Below are 12,298 nucleotides of genomic sequence, written 5' to 3'. Positions count from 1 at the left end.
ATAAATAAATAAATACATTATCTCTTCAACTTGCATCGTGACGATTTAAATACAAAATAATTGATATTAGCTTATATCTAAGAAAATGTAATTAAATCAACTTAAGCAACCTTATTACTGCTGGCCTGTTAACTTTCCAGTTAACATCGACTCCGAAATCGGCTTTAAAGTCGTCTCTGTTAACGATCGCTTCTCTATTAACGCTCACCTTACTATGGGTTTACCCTTGTTAACTCTCGCTTCTGCGCAGAACTTTCCAGACTACAAATTTGACGCACACACACCACCACATCCAGATCTCGCTTGCCTGTCGATGTCGCTATTGCCGTCCTCTCTTTGTTGCCTTGCCGTGCTCTCGCTGTTCGCCGCTAACTCGTGGTCGCTTCTCGAATCGTCGCTGCTTCTGCTGTTACAAGATGGTCGTCTCTTTGCCGCTTGCATTTTCCTGTAGTTGTAGCCTCCGTCCGACGCAGTGCAACACAACAACAACCAATGTTCTTTGATTCTTGCTGTTTGCTGCCGTCGTTATGTCGCTTCTGCTCTCTATGGAACGAACGCACTCAGATTGTCGTCTCCGTGCCGCTTGTCTCCTTGTAGCTCTAGCCTCTCAGACGCAATGCACAACAACAACAACAACGAAGGTTTTGATTCTTGCTGTGTTTGCTGCCGTCTGCCGTCGTTTTGTCGCTTCTGCTTCCTTTGGAACGAACGCACTCAGATTGTCGTCTCTGTGCCGCTTGTCTCCTTGTAGCTCTAGCCTCTCTCAGACGCAATGCACAACAACAACAACGAAGGTTTTGATTCTTGCTGTGTTTGCTGCCGTCTGCCGTTGTTTTGTCGCTCCAGCTCTCTTGAATGTCTGCCCACACTAATGCGCCTTCTTCGACAAGTGTTGTTCTGTCTCTCTCGCACTTATAGGCCAGACTGCAATTCAATTTTGCACCGCGACCGATCTCTTGTGTCTACAGTCTCGTGTTCCCCAAATTGTTCCAAATACACGCACAAATCTCACTTGCAAATGTTGTTGTCTTGGGCTTATTTTCGGACGAGCCCCCAATTTGTAGTAGTTTAAGTTGATTGATGGCAACGAGTAACATTTATTTGATAAGTATGTTGGACTTCAAATTATAACAGCTCCAAGTTTTACATTAAGTATGTTTTTGTGAGTAATTATGCGCGTGTACGTCTGATGCGTGGCTGAACGGAGAACTGAGTCATCTCTCTCTCTTTCTATCGGCTCTCTCAGAGCCGATTACTGCTCTATCTAGACGACACGACGAAAACACGACCGCTTCGTGGCTCTCTCTTTCCTTCGTTTCCTATATTCGGCTGTCCTGACGGACTATTCGCCTTGGATGGGTCTAGCCAAGGTTTCATATATTCTGAAACTGTGGAGGTCTTATAGGGACCCTCAGTATACCCAATCTTCTCGACTTCGTACCTCCCATGATTCTTTACCTTAACTACCTTATACGGCCCTACATACTTTCCTTTTAGCTTTAATCCAGTACCATACTGAGTACGCTTGATACCTACTAGCTCATTAACCTCATACTGTCTATCTAGTTTCCTTTTTAAGTAAAAACTCTTCTTGTTTTCCTGCTGTAACCGTGCGATGTTTTCAACTACTTCCTTTCTAATTTTTTCGCGCTCTTTATTCAACTCTTCGATAAGTGATTCTTCCAATATTTCTTTTATTTTCGGATCTATTCCTATACGCATGTCTAGCCCAGTCAATATCTTGAAATGTGTTACCTTGGTACCTCGCGGCTCCACACTATTGATCATTTGCTGTACTTTTCCTAGATGCTTATACCAACTACCGGAATTGCCCTGACACAATTTCGACAACATAGGCACCACTATCTTGTGCATCCTTTCGACTTGACCATTCCCACGTGGAACGCCTGTGGCAATCATTAAATGCTGAATTTTCTGCCTCTCACAATATTCACGAAACAAATTGGACATAAACGCTGCACCTCTATCCGTCACTATTCTATTCGGATTACCAAAACTAGTCCCCTGAATTTCCAAACACTTAACGACCTCTTCAACGCCTGTACTACGAGTAGAATATAACCAAACAAACTTAGAAAAACCATCAACGACAACCAGTATATAATTGTACTGTTTTTTATTCATTTCCATTGGTCGTGATCAATGTGATACGTTTGTAACGGCCTATCACTCTTGTCTATTGGTTGCAAATAACCCTCACGTTTTCCTGTCTTTTCATTGACAATGATACACTCGACACAACTATTTACTACGCGCCAAACTTTGTCTTTTAACTTCGGTATATAATACGACTTTTCAATTATATCTTGTGTTTTTTTAACTGAAAAATGTCCTTGCTTATGTGCTATTAATATAATTTCATTTTCCAACTGAGCTGGTATTACAATAAGCTCCTTATCCGGATCTTTAAACAAAATCTGATTCTGAATATAATAATCCTCATATTCCTTGTCCTCCACAATACTTTTAACAGCCTTAACCCAATCGTCGGTTAGCTGAGCTTCTTTCAAACGATAAGCTATACTTTCGGTCACCATAAAACAAGATACACAACTCAACGCGTCAACGTGCCTCATCTTCGTTCCTGAGCGATGCTCTATAACATAATTAAAATCTTGTAGGTACATGGCCCATTGTAAATGCATTACAATCTGTGACAATTTTGAACTTTATACCCAAAACGTATACACGCCATTTCACTAAAGCTTCGATAATTGCCAGAACCTCGAGGACATAAGCAGGATATTTCTCTTCACATGGCTTAGTCCTACGGCTCATATATTGAACTGGATGGAATTGGCTGTCTTCCCAACTCTTTTGCAGTAACACGGCTCCATATCCCCATTTTGATGCATCAGTATTGATTTCTGTCTCCAACTTCGGGTTGTACATTTCTAAAACAGGTCTACTAATCAATGCTACTTTTAGTTGTTCAAACGCAACCTTATGTATCTCCTTAAATTCGAATTTAACATCCTTCCGCAGCAGATCTGTCAATGGTTTTGCAATAACAGCATAACCCTCAATAAACTTTCGGAAATAAGAAGTCAATCCTATGAAACGCTGCACTGCTTTTTTATCAACTGGCACTGGGAATTTTTCGACTGACCTTGTCTTCTCATCACTTGGTCTTATCGTATTCTTTTCTATTATATACCCCAGAAAATTAACCTTTTGTGGTAACTGCTGACACTTTCTCCAATTTATACGTAGCCCATTCATTTCCGCTATCTTCAGTACTTTTCTCAACTTTAACAAACCCTCTTCTATATCTTGACTACAAATAATAACGTCATCCATATAGACTGCTGCTTTGTTATTCTTTACCAAATCTCTCAACACAGCCATTATAAATCTGAACAAAGTGACCGCCACGATAATTAGATATTGATCTCTAACAACACTGCGCATGTGCCCTGCTGCATATCGATGTTCTCATATCGATGTTCTTCTTTCGGCGTCAGTCTCTTGCGTATGTTACTCGGAAGTACATATAATTCTGTATACTGATCTTCTGCAGTATTACAAATAAAATAACTTTAACAGGTTATTGGCCCAGGCACCCAGAAAGTATTAAACAAAAACAGTGAGAAACAATAAACATTGTTTGGTGCTTAGTGAAAAGCAGTGTCGAAAAAAAACGGCATAGACTCATTGGTGTGTGTTTACATAGAAAAGGAAAAAAACAAGTTGAACAAATTCAACAGAGATTCGCATTGTGTTTTTTGATTAGAATTTTGCAGCGAATCGGACCGTTGCCGTGGTTTTAAGTCCAAAATAAAGAAGTCCCAACGGATCAGAAAACACAATACCAAAAACTGTGTATACCAAGCCGTACAAAATTGCGTGTCCCTCTAGTACCAGGCACCTAGTTCCGCACTGGTGCCGCACTAGCTACCATTCTCACCTCCCTGGTTCCAGATCGATTACCCGCAATGTATTTCAGCGGAGAATTTAACACATGCATGTCCTAGGGCGGAACCACCCCTGGTTCCCGCTCGATTAGCCTTCGATTACCCGTAGGAGGTAGTTCAGGAGGTAGTTCCGAACTAGTTACCAGTAGAAAGCCAGCAACTAGTTCCCCACTCGACTACCCTTCGATTACCTTAGCTAGCTCTAGTTACCAGTAACTAGTTCCGAACTGACTATTGGTAGTAGTCAATCTGGCAGTCTGGAATAATACAAAAATAAAAACACAATGTGTTTCATTATAACGAATAATTTTTAATTTTATGATGCTTAGCCCACTCCTGGTTTTTGGCAAGACACTTCTTCTTAAAAACCCTTTTCTTCATCCTTTGCATTGCCTTCCGCACAGTGTTTTCGGGGGGCTCATCGTCAGGCGGAATACATTCTGTAATTAATATTTGTTTTAATTTATATGAACAATTTTTAAATCTCTAGAAGTGTAAATGGTATTTTACCTAGCAAAGCTGCAAAAAATTCTTTGTGGGTCCTAAGGGCCTTCTTCCCTTGGACCCCATCGACGTTATAGGCTAGAACAATTTCCTCACTCAAAATAAAGTTTAAGCCGCTAAAAACGCCAGCTGGCTGGAAAATCGATTTCCTTGCTGTTATCTTTCCTGCACAACGCTAACTTTGCAATGTTAGCTTCCCTTTCACTCTTACGGAGTCTACGCAAATGCCTTTTGCTCATCATTTTATTTGAAATATATAATATATATTTGCACGTACCTGTTTATATTAATTTGATTTATTTATTAATTCTTTTCCAGTTTTTTAATAAATGTTTACACAAAAGACTCTTCCAGCGATTAGATGTTGTACAGAAGTGAACAAAATCAACGCATAAAGCAAACGAGGAAAACAAATGCATTTTGTTTGTGTAAATTCTTGTCTCTTTCATTCCACGAGCGCAACTACAGTAAAATATCACGATTAACTTACCATTTCGGTGCTTATTGCATGTCGTGGCTCGGTAAAAACTAGCTGAGTGGGCACTGTAACTCCACGGAATTGCGGGTATTTGCCGCCTTCAAAAACAAACCGAAGGCGGCTTCGTTTTTCGGTTCTTTTTCGACTGGTCCGCGTTCGCTTCCCGCGTAACTAGTTGCAGAACTAGTACATTGTAGTCGACGAAGACCTGGTCCGCGTTCGCTTCCCGCGTAACTAGTTGAATAGCTAGTTGCGCGGTAAACAGCGCAGAACTAGTTCGAGAGGGGTCAATTGACCCCTTTGGTTCTACAGGGCGTGTATACCAAAAAGTGTGTACACCAAGCCTTAGAAAATCGTGAGTGTCTGTGTGTGAATAGCAACTCGGAGGGATACATAAAAGAAAACGAAAAAAAAAGGAAAGACAGGGACAACAGTATTGTCGTCGTTACAAATTTTGCACAGTGGGACAATAAGTATCAAAAATGAGTGGATATATGAATTTCAATATTGAGAAACTGGACGAAAACAATTATAGCACATGGGAAGTTTTGATGAGAAGTGTTCTCATACAAAATGATTTGTGGCCAATCGTGGCCAATGGTAAAATTGAGCTTAGTGAAAGTGCAACAAATGAGCAACGTGCAGCTTTTGAACTTAAGGATCAAAAGGCGTTGACGTCAATTTTACTTTGTGTTAAATCGACCCAACTAAACAATATTAACGAGGGGGAACGTTGTGAGTTGCTGCGGAGACCGCAACTCTACATTTATACCCGATACTTAGTCAGTATGGCTCTCCTCCGGCAGACGCCGCTAATATTGAACGACACGACTAAGAGTGCGTGCGAGAGAGACAGAAAATCAGTCTGAGTGTGACGTCGGGCGCTGCTTAACCACTGCAAATTGATTTGTTCCTTTTGGCTATAAAAATTATCCGATCTCATCCAGATTCAGCAACCGGATAGATATGGTCATTCTCTATAATTGTGCGTTTTTAGTTTTCTCGAATGTGCAATATTGTGAATGCCACAGATTTTCGCCCTTTGTGGGGGCGGAAGTGGGCGTTGCGAAGTTTTAAAACATTTTTGTAACAGTGACATATCAAAGAAGTCCGGATATAAAATGTCGTTGCTCTAGCTCTTATAGTCTTTGAGCACTATGCGCTGATAGGGACGGACAGACAGGGCTCAATCGACTCAGCTATTGATACTGATCAAGATTATATATACTTTATTGGGTCGGAAACGATTCGTTCTGGACGTTACACACATCCATTTTCACCACAAATCTAATATACCCCAATACTCATTTTGAGTATCGGGTATAAAAACTAAAACGAACGAAGTAACTTTTTATGATGAATCAGCAAAATATATATCCTGCCTGTGCCTCTATCACCTTTTGCACACGACTCGGAACTGACTCCACTAAGCTGTGGATATAAGACAACAGAATTTCTCTCCAGAGTGATTTCACCTCTTAGATTGTATTCTCACTGTTCCTTGTCAAATTTGGAGTCCGGTTATTTTTTATATACGACCAGAAATTCTCGACAATGTTTAAGTCTGGGTTCTGAGGCGGCTAGTCCAAAGTATTAACCCCAATGTAATTTAAGAATTGGGTAACGACTTTAGCTTTATGACACGGGGCGTTGTCCTGTTGGAATGTAAAGGGCTCCCCAATAAATTATCTCCAGATTTACTCCTTTGTGTTACTCATATTTCATAAATTATTGAACGAAAAACATTTTTATCAGCATCTATAAACTGGGATAATCCGTAACAATGGTCTCGCTTTCTATCAACAGCAGATCAATGAAAATTAATTGAAGTTCTGACAAAATAAACAAAGATTAAGGGTTTTGTCAGGGTAAATTAAGGAAATATATTGAAATAATAAGCCCTCTGGGCTGTCCCTCCAGGGGATGGTGTTGCTCTTATGTTTGTGAAGGTTTGTCCCTTCACAGGTTATAATAATGATTTGATCTGATCCAGATCGGCAATCTGGTGGAAATAGTTATTCTCTATAATTGTGAGCTTTTATACTTTATGGGCGTTACACACATCCACTATCACCACAAATCTAAAGTCCAACACAACTTCAACAGGGCAGGTGTAGGGCCGATCATCGAACTCACCTACGCCAGCACCGCGCTGGCCCGGCACGCTCCATGAAGGATCAGCGACGTGTACACCGCCAGCGATCACGAGGCGATACTATGCTCCCTGGGCTCCCTTGGTCGAACGAGTGGTTCCCCGCTCTGGCATGGGAAGGCGTACCACCAGGACACGCTGAGGGCCCAAGCCTTCGCAAGCGCTCTCGAGAGCTACTCTGCAATCGAGGCAGACGGAGCCAACGATATGGCGACCAAGTTTGCGGACGCACTGGAAGGTGCCTGGGACCATAGCATGCTACCGAGAAGGACGTTCCGGAAGCACAAGGATCCAGTTTTCTGGTGGAGTGAAAAGATTGCGGTACTCCGCAGAACTTGCCACCGTGCAAGAAGGCTGCTCCAGCGAGCCCGAGGCACACCGCGCCTGGCCCGAATCAGCGAGACCTACAAAGTGAAGTGAAGGCAGCCATAAGGGACAGAAAGAGGGAATGCTTCCTCAAGCTATGCGACGCCGCCGAAGGCGATCCCTGGGGAGGCGCGTACAGGATGGTTGTGAAGAGGATAAACGCGGGCAGCAAAGCCCCTGTAACGCTTGGATCAGCCGAAAGAGCTAGTTCACAGCGCCATCTAGTGGTCGGCTCCGTAATGGCCGTGGCAGAGCATACCTATGGGCTAGGTTTAGGAGGTCACGAAAAGGGGCATAGGAAAGGGTGATAGATTTAACAGCCCAGATTGTCAACTTTCTCCGGCATTTCGCTTGTTCTATGAGAGGGCCCGAAGGTTCTAGCATGTTGAGGGGCTTGGCTTCGGTCTCTTCCCGTTTTGGCGCTCGACCCGAGCATTCGTTTTCTTTTATCAGAAAAAAAAATATACTTTTATCTAAGTGCTTCAGAAACGAGAAAGTCTCCAGTTAATCCGGCGTTAGTTTTTCCAATATAGGTAAGATGGAGAAGGGGAGAAAGTAATTGGTTAAACTAGTTAGATAATTTCATCCGCATAGGACCGGCTATTGGCGCAGTTTATACGGCAGAAGAGGAACGCCGTGTCGCCGTATTTTCATTTCAAAACCGACCCGGTTCAGCTTCACGGATCCAAAGACGCCGAGGCGTCGAGGAGATCGAGCGGCCGAGGGACGCAAAAGGGGTCCGGAGGAGCAGCCGAAGCTGCAGTGGAAAATTTACAGGCCCAAGAACACGGGCACCAACGACGCTAGCGGGAGTTGAGTGGTTTTTGGAAGAAAAAAAAACTCAATCTTCTGGTTGGAGAGCGAGCCAAGGAAGGGCTACATAGCGCAGACTGAGCGCGACCAAGAACAGTCTGAGATTTCGAGTGACGTCGCGAGTAATAGTCGGAAACAGTCCGATTGCGGAAGGTCGGGAAGAGATCGGGAAGGCAGAAATTTGAAAAGAAATAATATGTGTATTGTCGAGTGTTTTATGTTAATTTAAATAATTTTTTTTTGTTAGTTTTCTTTTGTGAGAAAGACATCGGCAGTCGGCAAGGGGCGGCGCGAACGAGAAAAAGAGAAGGGGCGAGAAAGTTTTTTTTCGAATGTAATGAGTCGCTCAAAGTAAGTGTGGAGAGAGGAAAGTGGGGAATTTGTGAGTGAGTTTTTTTGTGCTTTATGCCACTCCCTATCGGAGTTCTCGTTCCATGTCCGATTCTCCTCCGGAAAGCGCTTTCGTCGGTGGACATGCGGATATGCGGGTGAGTGTGAAAGAGAAATGTAAAAGACTCAACTCAAACGATTTGACTCGAGTCCCACTGAAAAAGTAAAGAGGAGAGGGACAAATACTTTATATGCTTCCCCCCTTACTGTTTCTATTTCTTTCCCCCTTTCGGTTTGGCCGTTGTTAATCTTTTTATATGTGAAATAATTATTCATTTTATTTATCACTATTATTAAGTCATTTGGAAATTCCATCTATTTTATCTGTTTTATGCGTACCTATTTTTGGGTTAGGTTTAGTTTTAGTTTAGAAATTTGTTTATGTAGGATTCAATAAATTTTATAATGTTCTAGAATATAGTTTTTGTTTGCCTTCGGCTAGCCAGATGCCCCTGAGAGCCCCATGAGAACGCAGAGGGGTCATTCCATGAAAATTGCGACCTAGGGATGGCCAAGGAAGGGAGGGTCAATCCGCTTCAACGAGATCTGAGGCGAGGAAAAGCGTTCGGGGACAGGTCGAAGAAAGAGCCAATTATGTGTTCAGTCGAATTTTAGGTCCAAATTAACTCTCGTCGTAGCACGCACAAATTATAACCTTGTAATAATGATAATGGGCATTAAGTGAGAGGAGGGCAAGATCACCACCCCAACTAGCCGACGAGCCTCCCAGCCGGGAATATCTGCGTGCCCCCTTCTCTCACTCCCCGACACCTGCCAAATTCGTTACACCCCAACCGACCCTGTGGCGCTCGAGGGAATAGTCAGCGCACTGTTTCCTCGAGGAAGGCAGATCGCTAGCTCCCTACGGTTCGAGCATAGCACGAGCGACATCATCGAGGTTACGGAAGCCAAGGTGCTGCAGGAAGGCCCCGGGCCCGGACGCGATCCCCAACACCGCTCTGAAGCTGGCACTACTGCTGCTCCCGAGGGAAGTTGCGAGCCTTTTTAACAAATGCCTCCAGGAAGGAACATTTCCCGAGAGGTGGAAAAAGCGACGAGGCTGAGCGCAGCCATCGAAGCAGCAGGCGGTCTATCCCAGAACCAATACGGGTTCAGGAAAGGAAGATCGACGCTGGACGCCATCTTGAGGGTCGTAGAAACGGCAAAGAAGGCCACTGCGGGGACCAGGTGGAGAGGCGGCGCAAAGTCCTATTGTCTGGTGGTAACACTGGACATAAGGAACGCCTTCAATTCGGCGGACTGGGCCCGGATGCTGGAGGCACTGAGGTCCTTCAACATCCCGGGCTACCTGCTAAGTATAGCGCGCAGCTACTTTAGCAACAGGTTGCTCACATTGGACACGTGTCAGGGTTCCAGGGCATACGAGGTCTTAGCCGGAGTCCCTTAGGGCTCCGTCTTGGGGCCCCTGCTCTGGAACGCCATTTACGATGGGGTTCTAAGGCTCCCGATGCCAGACAATCAAAACTTGGTGGGATTCGCCGACGACGTCGCAATAGTGGCAGTAGCGAAGGAGCTCGCTGCAGTGGAGGATCTTGCCAACGCTGGCATACAGGCCGTAGAGGCGTGCCTAGCTGCCGCGGGACTAGAGCTGGCGGCCCAAAAAACGGCCGTCCTAATATCGAGTCGAAAAGTGGTCGAGACCGCCCGAGTGCGCCTCTTCCTTCAAGGAGCATCTGGAGTACGCCCACACGAAGTCCGGCAGGATCGCGGGAGCGCTAGCAAATATACTGCTAAACACCAGAGGAGCAAAGCAGGCAACGAGGAAGCTGCTGACGAGCGTCGTGACGTCGCAGCTGCTCTACGCCGCACCAGTGTGGGCGGAAGCCGCGAAGGTTAAAAGCTATATGCGAGGAGTGGAGGCAACCTACAGATTGTGCGCCATCAGGATCGCGTGCTCGTTCCGGACCATCTCGGACGAAGCAGCGCTGGTCATTGCCGGGAAAGTTCCGCTTAGGGAGCTGATACGGAAGAGAAAAGAGATCCACGACGCCACGCAGGATAGTACAGCTGAGATACGCTCCAAAAGCAGAAATAAAGGACGCCGTCAGAAGGATCAGCTTGGACAGATGGTAGTTTCGTTGGGACCACTCACCCAAAGGCCGATGAACCCACACTCTCATCCCGAGCATAGCATGCTGGGTTGAAACGAAACACGGCCAGGTAGATTTCTACCTCACCCAGGCACTGAGCGGACATGGCTGCTTCCGCGGCTACCTCAGGCATAGAGGAAGACGCCCGTCACGTCCTCTTCGACTGCCACAGGTTTGACCATGAGCATCAGACACTGGAGGCAGCAGCAAAGTCTAGGGTCAGCACCGAGACTCTGGTGCCACTGATGCTGGCAGACCCAAAGGTGTGGCAAGCGGCTGCGAAATTCGTCTCTGGCGTGATGCGAACGCTTAGGTCGCTGGAGAAAAGGCGGAAGGAGCAGACGAGTAGGTGTCCACGCCACTGCGAAGCAATGCTTTGCGGCAGTACCTCAGTTCGCGGGGCCCCTAGTCCCATGTATACACCCCTTCTGCATTATTTAATGTAATCCAATTGTATCATAGAAGAGATAGGCAATAAATGAATATGAAACGAGGGGGAACGTTGTGAGTTGCTGCGGACACCGCAACTCTACGGTTATACCCGATACTAAGTCAGTATGGCTCTCCTCCGGCAGACGCCGCTAATATTAAACGACACGACAAAGAGTGCGTGCGAGAGAGACAGAAAATCAGTCTGAGCGTGTCATCGGGCGCTGCGTAGCCACTGCAAATTGATTTGTTCCTATTGGCTATAAAAATGACCTGATCTGATCCAGATTCAGCAATCTGATAGATATGGTCATTATCTATGATTCTGCGTTTTTATACCCGATACTCAAAATGAGTATTGGGGTATATTAGATTTGTGGTAAAAGTGGATGTGTGTAACGTCCAGAAGGAATCGTTTCCGACCCCATAAAGTATATATATTCTTGATCAGCATCAATAGCCGAGTCGATTGAGCCCTGTCTGTCTGTCTGTCTGTCCGTCTGTCCGTCTGTCCGTCCGTCCGTCCGTCCGTCTGTCCGTCCCCTTCAGCGCCTAGTGCTCAAAGACTATAAGAGCTAGAGCAACGATGTTTTGGATCCAGACTTCTGTGATATGTCACTGCTACAAAAATATTTTAAAACTTCGCCCCGCCCACTTCCGCCCCCACAAAGAACGAAAATCTGTGGCATCCACATTTTTAAAGATACGATAAAATCAAAAACGCAGAATCGTAGAGAATAACCATATCTTTTAGACTGCAGAATCTGAATTGGATCGTATTATTATTATAGCCAGCATCAAGAAAACAATTTCATTTTTTCTCGCCCTGTCTCTCTCTAACACACACGTAGCATAGCCGGCTTTGCTTAGAGTAAAACATTAGCGCCTAGATCTCAGAGACTATAAAAGCTAGAGCAACCAAATTTGGTATCCACACTCCTAATATATCGGACCGAGACGAGTTTGTTTCAAAATTTCGCCACACCCCCTTCCGCCCCCGCAATGGATGCAAATCTGGGGATATTCACAAATCTCAGAGACTATTAAGGCTAGAGTAACCAAATTTGGTATCCGCACTCCTGTTCGATCTTACTATAAAACGAGTATCTCAAAATTTCAT

General features: G+C 44.7%; 1 long non-coding RNA gene across 2 annotated transcripts; it reads right to left on the bottom strand.

The window, feature by feature from the left end:
* Positions 1-4,243: 4,243 nt before the first annotated feature.
* On the bottom strand, positions 4,244-5,487 carry LOC117186752. Of its 2 annotated transcripts, none has more exons than XR_004471670.1 (3): positions 4,717-5,487; positions 4,446-4,655; positions 4,244-4,375 (listed from the first exon to the last, which is right to left on the bottom strand). It is a non-coding gene; the product is annotated as an uncharacterized LOC117186752 (long non-coding RNA). The 2 variants fall into 2 exon arrangements; XR_004471671.1 differs by having other exon boundaries at positions 4,446-4,716; positions 4,930-5,487.
* Between the last annotated feature and the right edge of the window lie 6,811 nt (positions 5,488-12,298).

The sequence above is a fragment of the Drosophila miranda genome, chromosome XR (assembly GCF_003369915.1).
Source record: "Drosophila miranda strain MSH22 chromosome XR, D.miranda_PacBio2.1, whole genome shotgun sequence".
NCBI classification, from domain to species: Eukaryota; Metazoa; Arthropoda; class Insecta; order Diptera; family Drosophilidae; genus Drosophila; species Drosophila miranda.
This window is presented reverse-complemented; position numbering and strand designations above follow the sequence as displayed.